The sequence below is a fragment of the Pinus tabuliformis genome, chromosome 3_1 (genome assembly GCF_031772625.1).
Source record: "Pinus tabuliformis cultivar Carrire ecotype Pingquan chromosome 3_1, CPIR1, whole genome shotgun sequence".
Lineage (NCBI taxonomy): Eukaryota > Viridiplantae > Streptophyta > Pinopsida > Pinales > Pinaceae > Pinus > Pinus tabuliformis.
In genome coordinates this window covers 479344309-479357941 of record NC_142301.1, presented here as the reverse complement: position 1 = coordinate 479357941, position 13633 = coordinate 479344309, and the positions used below count along the sequence as shown (strand labels likewise).

At 38.3% G+C, this 13633-nt stretch overlaps 1 protein-coding gene across 1 annotated transcript in view; it reads left to right on the top strand.

Annotated features, from left to right (window-relative positions):
- Nucleotides 1-13633, top strand: part of LOC149187869 (F-box/kelch-repeat protein At2g44130-like) — a 63960-nt gene that overhangs the window by 11858 nt on the left and 38469 nt on the right. The gene's annotated exons all lie outside the window — the stretch shown is intronic.

Below are 13633 nucleotides of genomic sequence, written 5' to 3'. Positions count from 1 at the left end.
TTCCTAGAGTCAATTTTAGCGCATGTGTCGGAAAAAATAGAGAAATTGGCACATGTGTAACTTAACAAGGTGTGAGAGATATTTGACCCACATTTCTCATGTAGTTCAACATATGAGTTGTTTGACTTATAAGGGAGTTGGCTTCAACATGTTAATGGATGGTAAAGCTATCCATAAATTGATCAAGTGTCATGGTGAAAAATTGAAATGTAACAGGATCGCTCATTCGCCATGGTGGCCGATTATTCCCACCGAGTTTCCTTCTGATATCCCAAAGTTCAATGGGAATCTAGCAGAAGACCCAACGACACATGTTATGAGGTATCATCTATCGTCTTCATCCAATTCACTTAATGATGATTCCATTTGACTTCGTATTTTCTAACAAACCCTTATGGGTGCCGCAACTAAATGGTATGCTGAATTACTTAGAGCATCATTTCATGACTTCAACACTTTAGCAACTACCTTCCTCCCACATTTCCAATTAGACATGAGATACGAAACAAGAAAGGAACTATTGACTAACTGCTAATAATCAAACTCTACTAACGTTTCAAATCACACTCATGAGCGGAGATGCCATCGACAGTTGGTCAAGGCTTATGTTCACATTCAGTTGCTATTACAATGGTTTTTCAAGTCTCTCTTAGCTCCCATAACATAATATGTGGCCAAAGGTGGAGTCGTGATCGAAGAGAAAGTTATTTCTCATGCTCAGTATTTAGATCTGGTTTATACCTAATCAGACACACTCTATGATAAGATACCAAATGCTCTGAGACCTTTGAATACTATTCCTCCTCCACCTAGTAAATAATATCATGATGTCGATGACATTATAGGTTCTGCTAATTCGCCGTCTGTGAGTAAACCATATGGTATGGATATTATCTCTCTTGCAGAAAACCCTCCATCTCGTCCTCATATGGGTTTTTCTTCTAAGGTAAATTTCATCTCACATGATAAAGGCAAGCCTCATGAGAAACATGGAAGAAAAAATAAATATAAATGTAATAAAAATAAATATTCCTCACCATAGGATGCATAAAAAAATTTGTCTTCCAATGAGAAATGAAAGCCTCCATAGCCATGTTTGATTTGTAATGAGGATCACTTTACATGTGATTGTCCACACCACATTGAAGTGAATCAGTTCCTCAAATCATCCACTTCTCCTATGTTGGGTTGTGTTATATTCTTTTTGGGCCCTACGTTAGGTTGGGCAGACCTACCTATGGTTTTGTGCATGGTTTTTCGCACATGGTTTTGGACGCGATTGTTTTCGGTCCATGGTATTGGATGCTTCGGCATGTATAAATATGTATTGTAGAATTGAAAGGAACATAATGAAAAACCAATCTTGTGGTCTTGGTTTTGGGATCCAGGGGAAAATATCTGTGTATATGTGTTTTATGTGTTATGTTCTCACATTGTTTATTTTCTATGTTTTAGAATTCGTATGCAGGTAATTTCTATATGGGGTTAAAACCTACATCCCACTATGTTGACCGACATGTTTCCCAATCAAGAGACCCATATGGTTTCCTAGGATGATTCTTCCTTTAACATAGTTTTGATGTTTTCCTCCTCAAAGCTGAAATATGATGTGTTGGTGGCCACTCGGAATAAGGTTTATGGTAATGAAAATCCACTGAATGGTCAGGCTACTTATTAGACTACCGACACTAGCTTCATCTGATCCTGTTGCACCTCTAGTTCCTATGAAATTGACTCTGAAGCCTCCAAAGGGTGTCATTCATGAGTCTACCTTCCACCCTAGTTCAAGAGCCACTAAAAATTACAATGTAGTTGAAGACTTGGCTCAGTCCCCTTTGGTTATGTCAACTCTTGAGGTGTTGCAAAATTTCCCCACCCAAAATAAGGCCTTATGGTCAACTATCAGATGTGTGGATACATCAGATTTAAACCTAGTGGTTTTATCTCATGAAAACTATACCCCTTGACTTCCATCTCATTTTTCTTTTATGATCCAGGTCATTGTCCATGGTAACAAAATTCATCGTTCTATTGTGGAGAAGGGACTATAAACCTACATCATGTTGTTTTCTTGATGGAAGGTGATTGGATCACCTCAAATGAGTCAATTGACCACCACATTAAAATCCTTTGATGGAAGCACATACAAATGTTGAGGGATTCTCAATTCCATCCAATTGGAATTAGGGGTAAAAGTTGTCTCCATTGAAGTAGAAGTTATTGACAGGCCTTTGGATTATAATCTTCTACTCAGACATACATCGGTTTATGTTATGGCTTTTGTCTTGACTTACTTCTTAATGATCACCTTTCATCATAAAGGTGGGATATTGGCCATATATCAAGTCAGCTTTTTTTCCTCTGATTCCAATGTTACTAAAAGTTTCCATCTTGTAGGGGAAGCCTTACATACCTATCAACATGTTGGAGTTGGATTAGTTAAGGATTCATCGCTCATGGGAAATTTTTCACTCCCTCCCCCTACCCTTCCTAGCTTCTGCAGCCCATAATTTTTCTTCAATTAATTGGGTAGATCAATCACTAGATTATGGCACACCCTCTAATCCTTTCTTGCATACATTCTCTACCAAGGAAAAAATCATGGAGATCATGATGTCAGACTACACATCATGGCATGAACATCATCATTATTCCTCCTACGTAGATCCCATAGCATATAATCTCAGTGGTGTATACCTACCTAATTTGATCAAACCCCTTATCGATTATGTTTCCATTCATTAGACCAACTCTAAAAAAAACCTTTCAAATATCGAAGAAACCATTCCTCTTGATATTTCGATTAAACTAGGAATAGTCGAAAATTTACACATCGAAGCATCTTGTACTTCATTTGAAATAGAGATTTACCAAGGCCTTTTTCATGAGTTCTAATATGTATTTTCCTTTACATATGAGGAAATTCCATATATCGAGCCAAACATCATACTGCACGAAATCAAGACATGTCTTGATGCAAAACCCTTCTACCATCACCTCTATCTGGTCCATCCCAAGAAGGTTGTTGCAATAAAAGATCAAATCAAAAAGCTTCTACGATCTACTTTTATATACCTTGTTCCTTTAACAGATTATGTATCGAATGTTGTCCTTTTCATGAATAAATAGGGCATGATAGGAGTATATGTTGATTATCAGGATGTAAATCGAGCTTGTCCAAAGGACAACTACCCAAACCCATTTATTGACCAAATTGTTGATTCCTACGCTAAGTGCGAGATTTATTCATTTATGGATGGATTCTCATGCTATAATCAAATAAACATTCTCCCGGTCGACCAACCTAAAGCCGCATTTATTTTTCCTTGGGGTATTTTACTTCTATTTTCATCATGCAACCCTATTTGGATGATCTCTTTTCTCACTCCAATCTTTGAGATGATCACCCCATGCATTTACCAACCATTTTCCTCTATTGTAGACATCATAACATTCATCTCAACCCGCACAAATGTGTGTTCTATGTTGGCTTTGGTCGGCTCATTGGTTTCACAATTACGAAACAAGGAATTCATATTGATCTTTTAAAAGTCTAGGAAATCATTAATTTTCCTGCACCTTCAACTCTTGTTTAGTTACAGGTACTCCATGAGAAAGCCAACTTCTTGAAAAGGTTCATCCCTAACTATGTTGAACTGACCAAATGATTTACTCTCTTACTGAGAAAAGGGATTCATTTCCATTGGGATGATGCTGCACAAAAAGAGTTTGATGCCTTGAAAGATGTACTAGTTCGGGCATATTTTTTATATCCTCCCAAATATTATAGTGATTAGTTCTTGTACCTTGTTTTTGCCATATCTACTATAACTATAGTGTTGGTCCAAGAAAATGATACGGAGATTGGATATCCCATTTGTTATTTGAATCCTAACCTCAATGATACTAATATCTGGTATAGTCATGTGGCAAAGTTAGCTTTGACAACCATTCAAACTGTCTAGATATTTATCCATTACATCTTGCTTCACAAAACTATGGTCATTTTAGATTGCAATCATATGACATACATATTGTCATGTCAATTTCTAGGAGGAAAATACTCTAAGTGGATCATTATTCTCCAAGAGCTTGACCTAGAATTCATCAAATCCAAGTCGAAGAAATCCTTAGTTTTTGTTGAGCTAATGTGAAATCTCCCTTTTCTTGATGTTTAATCTACATGTTGGCTTGTTAGGGCCTGACCTAGGTTCAGAGTTAATTAACCAAACAAATCCCTGTACTACTGGCCCTTTTGGCAACATCCCGCAGAGCGTAGACTGAGGTCTCACCCGAAGTTGTATGGGGGATATTGGAACTGTGAATACTTTGGTCTGAGGGGTTGATTTAGTCCAACTGTGAATACTTTCGTGTAGGTTACTTCGTGCCCTTACCTGGCCTGTGACGCCTTCGCGACCTAGTTATATTCACCTTCACACAACCATAACCAGGGGTTGTGGGGCTTTTGCACTACTAGGGCAGCGATTTGCACTATTTCCCCAAGTCACATCATGGATCTTTCCTATATTCTTATAAAAATTAGTTATCTTCTCATAAACAGATACCTTCTATTAGATTTACTTATTCAACACATTCATATAAGTCTGCGCAGTAAATAAAAATTCAACTCACAATTCATACCAAACATATTTCAATGCATAAAATAGGAAAATATATGCAAAATTATGGTAAAACTTCTCTTTATTGATGCTTCTAATGGTTACAGACTCGACCTACCCTACGCACTTAGTTGTAGGGATTCATACACTCAGTTGCGGACTACTAGGTCTTTGCACACTCAGCTGCAGAACCTTCTCCTACTCTCCAACCCAAAGACACAACTCTACACTTTGACTCGATGGATATTCCTTAGATGTCCCTTATGCACTTAGAGCCTCACTCTATTTATACAATACCATGGTCTGTGGACCATGGGTAGATCTATAAAACTGAAATTAGATTACAAAAATGAGGGTTGACAACCCTCTTACTCATTTACCATCTTCACACTTCAGGGCCACAAATCCCCGAGTCTTTACATTAGACTTAGTCAAAACTTGGGCTTTAAGCCCCAAAACTTCCCTTGGGGGGATTCCATGCCCAAAAAGCCCCCAACTGATCCAGGTGGATATTGGTGGCCACCCGCTAAGTCCACTTGGACCCCCACAATTTTTTCTTTTAGCTTTTCAACATCCTTAATTGTAGCACAATTTACTATTTTTAGCAGTTTTCAGGTCCTAAACTTTCGGAGCCATTTTGAGGCCATAAATGACATTTTTTTTGGGAAAAATTGGAGCAACATGGATCGATGGACCGATGTTTCTCTTTGCAAATTTGTATTTCTTGAATAGATCTTTCTAATGAGATATTGTGCGCATCAAACGAAGATCTTATGCCAAAGTTACGACCCCGGGAAGTTGATGTACCAATTTAACCAAACGAGGCCAACAATTTGGTGTTTCATCTTCTAGGGTTATATTTTTGGATGTTTAGGCTTTTCCATTGTTTCTCAATAATGAATAGGCCTTCGAGCCTCATTGTAACACATTTCAGAGGCATGTAGCCACCACATTTATTCTCATAGAGAAGCTGCCATCGGCAGGTAGCTGGTTTATTTCCATTTCTAGTTATGAGCATATTTCAGTATTTTACACTAATGAAATGAATTAATATTTCCACTACATATCTGTGTTTATGGTTATCTCTATAATTTTTTGTGTTCTTGTTTAAATCTGGATCAGTGGTATCATAACATTCTGCTTTTTCTCTATTTTTCTTTTCATGTCCCCAATGAGGTCGGGATATAATGAGTTAGGGCTTGAACTCGTCGAACCGTTGCAAAACTAACCTCACAAATCCTGAGGGCCTTCCATGGCGGATGACAAGAAATACGAGGGGGCAAGAGATCCTATCAAAATCTTTCTTGAATAAGCCCTCGAGCCACAGAGGAACACGATGATGGACAAATTTTCCTAGATCCTTCACCAACTACCCAGGAGCAACGCATCGGCTTCCAACAACTACTATGGAAATGCCACACCGTTTAAAGTACAACTTAATTTTGAAATCCCCATATTTGAGGGCTAGATAGATGTAGATGTTGTTGATAAATGGTTAAGTCTACTAGAGGGTTATTTTTCTCTTCATGACTTTTCTAGTCGGGAAAGCTTTATTTTCGCTCTTCTCAAAGCAACCCCCATCTCAAGGACTGGTGGGAAACCTACTGTGAGCAGAAGGATGAAAGTAAAAGCTCACTATTTTTAGCCACACCCACTTGGGATTCATTCTAGGATGCCATCAAGAAGTAGTACTACCATGTCGGAAGCTATGAGATCAATACATAAAGTGCACCAAACTGCGGCAGGGAAGGGACCAAGACATGTCAGAGTTTACCAATATTTTCCATACCCTTCGCACAAAGTTGGGTATCAAGGATTAAGAGTAGTATTTGGTAGTCAAATACCATATCTACATGAAAAATTACATGCTGGAAGAAATATAATTCTTGAACATCTCCTCGCTCAGCACAACATACCAATATGTCATCAAGGTCGAGCAAAAGTTTAAATAGAGGAAGCGAGACTTTGGATCTATGAATATGAAGCAAGGGAAAGGTGCCCCCAAGTTGACGAACAAAGGACAAATCCAAGATGTTGCAGCCCAAGACAACCCACAAAAGTTGTAAGTAAAGAATAGCGCCGCGAAGCTGATAAAGGACACAGGAAAGTGGTGTGAGTTCCATAAGAGCTCCACTCATAACACAAACGAGTGTTGGGCCAAGCAATCACGGGTGGCTAAGCTAAAGGTTTCAAAATTAGATGCATGTTCTGACTCTGGGCCAAAAACCAACAAGGGGAATTACAAAGGGAAGCAGATTATCGATGTGGAGCCCAACGCCTCCTTTGCCACCACGAAGACCTAGAAGGAGGACCTTGAAGATCCAGAGTAGGAGGAGCATCTCTTCCACTCCCACATGCCGGTAAAGGGCTCCCTGCTACAGTTCATTGTCAATAGTGGGAGCCAAAAGAACCTCATTTTAGCAGAGGTCATGAAGCTGCTAGGCTTACCAGCCACAACACATCCACAACTGTACACCATCGAGTGGCTTCAACAAGGATGGGATCTTCGCGTGAGCCAGCAGTTTCGCCTTCCATACAGTATCAATCCGTATTGTGTGGCATTGCTCCCCTTGATGTTTGTGATGTATTATTAGGAAAACCATACTTGTGGAAGCAACATGCTATGTATGAATCAAGGCCCCGTGTTGTTATTGTGACTTTCGGAAATAAGTTGCATAGGATACCAGAAGTCTCACTGCCTACCACCATCTCATTGGTTATTGAAAAATAGTGCAGTAAGCTCCTTTCCCAAACCAGGAAATTTGTTTTCCTGATGATACGTCTTCAAGGAGAGAAGAAGACAGTGTCCATGAACTTTAAACAAGGCCCCTCTACATGACAACTATAAATGGACAAGGTCGTGGAGGAGTACGAGGACATCTTCACTTCCCCCACAGGGGTTCCTCTACACTATCAGGTCAAGCACTCCATCAATCTTACCGCATGTGCATTGTTGTCTAATGGAGCAATCTATTGATGCTCCATTATGGAGAATGATGAAATCAAGAGGAAGATTCAGGAGATTTTGTAGAAAGGTCACATATGTTTGAGTTGATCACCCTATGGGAGGATGATCGTGTCAGTACAAAATAAGGATGGGACTTGGAGACTCTATACTGACTATCTAGTGCTGAACAAGATCATTGTGCATAATAGGTGCATGATCCGACAGATTGATGACCTCCTAGGCCAACTAAAGTGGGGGGAATATTTCAGCAAGATCGATTTGAACTCAGGATATCACTAGGTAAAAATTGAACTCTCTGATGTGTGGAATACTGCCTTCAAAACCAAGGAGGGCCTTTTGAAATGGTTGGTTATGCCTTTCAGATTGATGAATTCTCCTATAACCTTCATGAGGCTAATGGATGACATCTTGAGGCCATTCACCAACTCATTTGTAGTGGTATACTTAGATGACATCCTGGTCTTTAGCCAGAGTTGGGAAGAGAACCTCCACCACATCCAACAAGTTCTCAAAACACTGTGGAAACACAAGTTATGTGCCAATTTGGAAAAATTCGCTTTTGGCATGACCTAGGATCAGTATCTGGGATAGATTATTGATGAATAGGGGGTGCATGTGGATATAGCCAAGATCCAAGTCATTTGGGATTGGCCATCTCCAACCACTCTGACAAAACTCCATAGCTTTCTATGTCTGGCCAACTCCTACCGCAGGTTCATGTTGGTATTTTCTCATATCACTTGGCCCTTGAGTCAAATCACCAAGGGCATACCAAAAGCATAATTCTTTTGGTTTGAATCTCAATAGAATGCATTCACAGAGTTGAACTATTGCCTCTACTCAGCACCAGTGCTCAAATTACCTGACTTGCAACAACCATTTGAGGTTGAGATAGATGCCTCTAATTATGCTATTGTAAAAGTCCTTACTCAACACAGGCATCTAGTGGCATATCACAGTGAGACACTCTTAGACATAGTCTGGAAGTATCCCACTTATGACAAAGAGATGTATTCCATTGTGCAGGCCTACCGACAATGCAAGCATTACATTTTGTGGAAGGAAACGGTCATCCACACAGACCACGACCCCTGTAGTCCATACAAACCCAAGCGAATTTATAGAATGATCATCATAAGAAGTGCTCCACATACCTGTAATAGTTCCATTTGATTATCAAGTATAAGAAGGTCAGCACCAATAGTGTTGCAGATTGCCTCAGTCGACATCCGATCATGGTGTTAATCACTGTGCTCAACTCTTGTCAGCACTAGACTTCTGATTGGACATTTCTCTACAAAATTGACGGAAAATTCGGTCACACATACCAAACACTCTTGGAGGGTCAGCATGTTCTAGATTTTCACCTCTAGGATGCCCTGTCATGCCACCTAGGTCACCCTTTTGTTCATTCAATCAAGCATGCCAAGATGATTTGGGAAGCACACTACAATCAGTTTCTTGGGCATTTCAGGGTCAAGAAAATGGTGGTAGTACTGTAAAAGTATTTCTATTGGCCAAATCTTTGATAGTATGTAAGGAAGTACATCAGATCATGCACTCCTTGTGCCATTACCAAACCAACCATCAAGAATCAAGTCCTTTATACACTGTTGTCTACCCCTAGTTGACCTTGGGAAACCATATCCATGGATTACATGTCAGGCCTTGCTTCCACTAAGCATGGAAATGACTGTGTTTTTGTGGTTGTCAACAGGTTCTTGAAGATGGCCATTATGGCAGCCTGCAAGAAGAATATAATAGCAAAATCCACTGCTAAACTCTTCATTGAATGAGTGTGGGTACACGTTGGGATCCCACAGTATATCATCTTAGATCAGGACAGTAGGTTCCTTGGTACATTTTGGTCCATTCTCTGGTCGATGCTGGACACCAAACTCACTAAGTCCACATCCTTCCATCCTCAAACTAATGGCCAAATAGAGGTTCTCAATAAGATGATCGTACACATTTTGCACATTTACAACTCAAAGCATCCATGCACATGGGATGAGAGCAGGGAAAATTTTAAGAACCCCCCCAAATTTATATGTATAATAATGGGTGAATCTCCATGGTATATAGGAAAAATGGAAGGCGATTTTATCAATAATACGATATGTATATATAATTTTTTGGCGAATCTCTCACCACGCATGGCAAATATTTTTCTCAATTATAAAATCTTGTGTTTATTGAATACACAAATGAAATCATTTCATTTCTTTAAAATATCTTTTGAAATCAAAATTACTGAAATTACATATTGATAACCTAGTGGGTGTAGGATAAAATTCACCTGTGCCATTCACAGAAAGCATGAGAAAAAACCTAATACTATATATAAAACCAAGAAAAATTCAAATCCATCACTTTTAGGGACCTCGTAACCACCTTGCCAATACACAAGTATGTTCCTGTTTGCAATTAGAAAAATTATCCAAATTACAATCTGTTTACTCCAACATATGTTGGAAAGTTATATAAGGATGACTAGTGCAATCAATCCATTCCTTTTAGCCCTGGATTTGTTTCAATTTAAAACAGAAGTATACAAATATACTTGTCCAATGTCTATGCTTTAACCATTCACTTTAAGATGTTTTTACAATATAATTTCCTAAGTCTATTTAATATCTTCATTATCATAAAAACCAACCTATATCCATCTTAACTCCACCTCTACCACTCTTAGGGGGATGAAATCTATTTATCCCTCTAGGCACTTGGTAGACCCAGAATTAAGATGGATCTAAGATGATAGAATTTCCCCTTTAAATATTCTATGCTCACATGAATACCATGGTATTACCATGCGTCAATACCATGGGTTATCATAAACCTGGAGCTTAAAAATTACTATTAGTAATTTATAAAAATTAATAAAATTAATAGTTGATTTTATTTTATTTTTTATTTTATGGGTTATCATAAACCTGGAGCTTAAAAATTACTATTAGTAATTTATAAAAATTAATAAAATTAATAGTTGATTTTTATTTTATTTTTTATTTTAACCAAGCTAAAATGTTTAACATACATTAAATTACAACATCCATTTTTACTCTTGATCGGATCAAATATTTTTCACTCTATTCTACTTTACATATCACGATATTTGATACCTCTCAGGGGTTAGTAGATCCAGAGTAAAGATGGATCTATGATGGTTTAATTCCCCCATTTAAATAGGCTACATTCTAGGTGAATACCATGGGTCAATACCATGTGCCATTTTGGTGAATACCATGGGTCAATACCATGTGCAATTTTGGTGAATACCATGGGTCAATACCATGTGCCATTTTTATTTTTATTAATATTAGGGTTAATAATGTTTTTTTGCATGGTATTAATAACAATCTAGTCCATGGTATTTGTCCCATAGTATTTTTCCCATAGGTTTCACCTAAATATAACGCATTTTTTGAGTGTTCGTAAATATAAGGTGACTTATGGAGTAAATATAAAAAAATGTTTAATGTGTTTACCATACCTCTCGTTTATCTATATTTTTATTAATTTACCATACCTCTTTTACAAATATGGTATTTGGCCCATAGGATTCACTAAAATAGAACCTCTTTTTTGAGCCTTCATAAATAGAATGAGGGTTGTGGACTAAATATAAAAGGAGGTTTTATTTAGTTACCATGCAGCTAGTTTATTTATATTTTTATTTATTTACCATACCTTTTGAGTAAGTATAAAGAGATGTTTTATTTATTTACCATACCTCCACTTATAATTTTATTTTTTGACACCCTTGCATGTATATAAGGTGACTTATGGAGTAAATATAAAAGATGATTTATTTATTTACCATACCTCTCATTTACTTATATTGTTATTAATTTACCATACTTCCTTTATAAATATGGTATTTGGGCCTTTGGCCCATAGGATTCACTTAAATAAAGCCTATTCTTGAAAATGGGCGAATGGATTCACTTAAATAAAACCTATTCTTGAAAATGGGCGAATGGAAGGTTGTAACTCCTAATTTCAACGGCTAAATTTACCTTTTTTATCCTCTCCCTTTAAATAAGGTGGGCTTTTTGAGGTGATTTGTAAAAATGTACTATGATACAAAATATTCGCCCACTAAAAATTTAAAACCCCTTAATTTTCTATGGATGAGAGCCGCCCCTATGTTCAACACAGCTACAACTGGGCTCTCCACAGCTCGACTGGCCACATCCCTTTTCAGGTCGGCTTAAGATTCTAGCCACTATGTCCCATTGATGTGGCCATACCATTTGCAACTATTCACACAGATTTGGCTCATGTCTAGTTCGAAACAGATAAGGAAAACAAATTCATTGAGCACATCCGACATATTCACTAGTAGGGCCATGACATTCTGGAGAAATCAAATTCCAAGTACAAGCAGCGACATGATCAAAATCAAGTTCCACATAAGTTTTAGGTGGGTGACAAAGTCTGGTTGCATTTGAAAAAGGATCGCTTTTCTTGAGCCTATCGGGAACTTAGACCACTATGATATAGCCCTTACACCATTACCAAGGTTGTGGGAGACAATGCATTTGAGCTCAGCATTCCCCCATTCCTTGTCCTGAACCTAGTGTTCAATGTGCACCGCCTTCGACCATACTTTCCACCATTATTAGACACAACCGATATTGCAGAACAACTCACACACACAGAGTTAAATCTAGATTGCATGGAACAAGCTAGAATTCATCGTATCATGGACACACATATGAAGCACATTTTCTAGCATAATTTTCAACTATATCGTGTTGTCAAAGCAGGCCAACTCCTTCACTAGGGCAAGTGGCTCAGCAGAAGTTTCCTCATCTCGTGGAGAAACTCAACGCAACGGGAACCATTGCTTCCTAAGGGGGCAGGAATGATCCAAGTGGATATTGGTGGGCACACGCCAAGTCCACTTCGACCCCCACCATTATTTCTTTCAGCTTTTTAGTTTCCTTAATTGTAGCACAATTTACTATTTTTAGCATTTTTTTGGACCCTGAACTTCGAAAGCCATTTTGAGGCCCTAAACGATGTTTTCTTGGAAAACCTAGGAGCAACATGGGTCCATGGACTGATGTTGCCCTTCCCAAAGTTGTAGTTCTTGGATAGATATTTCTAATGAGATATTGTGTGTGTCAAATGAAGATCCTATGCCAAAGTGATGACCCGGGGAAGTTGATGTACCAATTTACCCAAACGGGGCCCACAATTTAGTGTTTCATCTTCTAGGGTTGGGTTTTTGGATATTTAGGGTTTTCCATTGTTTCTCAACAATAAAGAGGCCTTTGAGTCTCATTGTAACACAGTTCAAAGGCATGTATCCGCCACATCTCTTCTCAAAGATAAGCTACCATCACCCTAGCTGGTTTATTTCCATTTCTATGTATAAGCATATTTCAGTATTTTACGTTAATGAAATGAAGTATTATTTCCATTCCATCTCTATGTTTATGGTTATCTCTATAATTTTTTGTGTTCCTGTTTAAATCTGGATCACTAACACAAACAGTGTGACTCACCCTCGAGTCACTCTATTGGTGTGGAGATCTTCACGCGAAGACCTCCCAACTCCGCTCAGAAAACTCCATGGTAGGCAGAGCACTGAAAGGCTACCTGCTGAATCTCCTGTACTCATTGTTTCGAGACCACGATGTTGAAACTGCTTCCCTAGATCTTTTCCTGCATCCCCTATCTACTTATAGTCTGACACCTTATTTCAGCTATTGGGAGCGTGAATAATGTGCTTCTATCAATTAGTGAGATAGTCGGGCCACCCGTGTATGGCTTCAATCGACTTCCGTTCAACTTTCCCAGGAAAGGTTCTCCATTTAGATTTACCATCTACACTACGCCTCTTTCTGTGACATCCATAACAACATATGGTCCTAGCCAATGCATTATTTACTTTCTCGAGATTTTATCAAACTTACTGTCATACAGTAACACCAGATCATTTACCTTGAAGGTGCACAACTTAATATGTCGACCGTGCCAGGCATTTTCGCACTACTTTTGTACCTGCTAATGAAATCTAGCCAAAAATCGT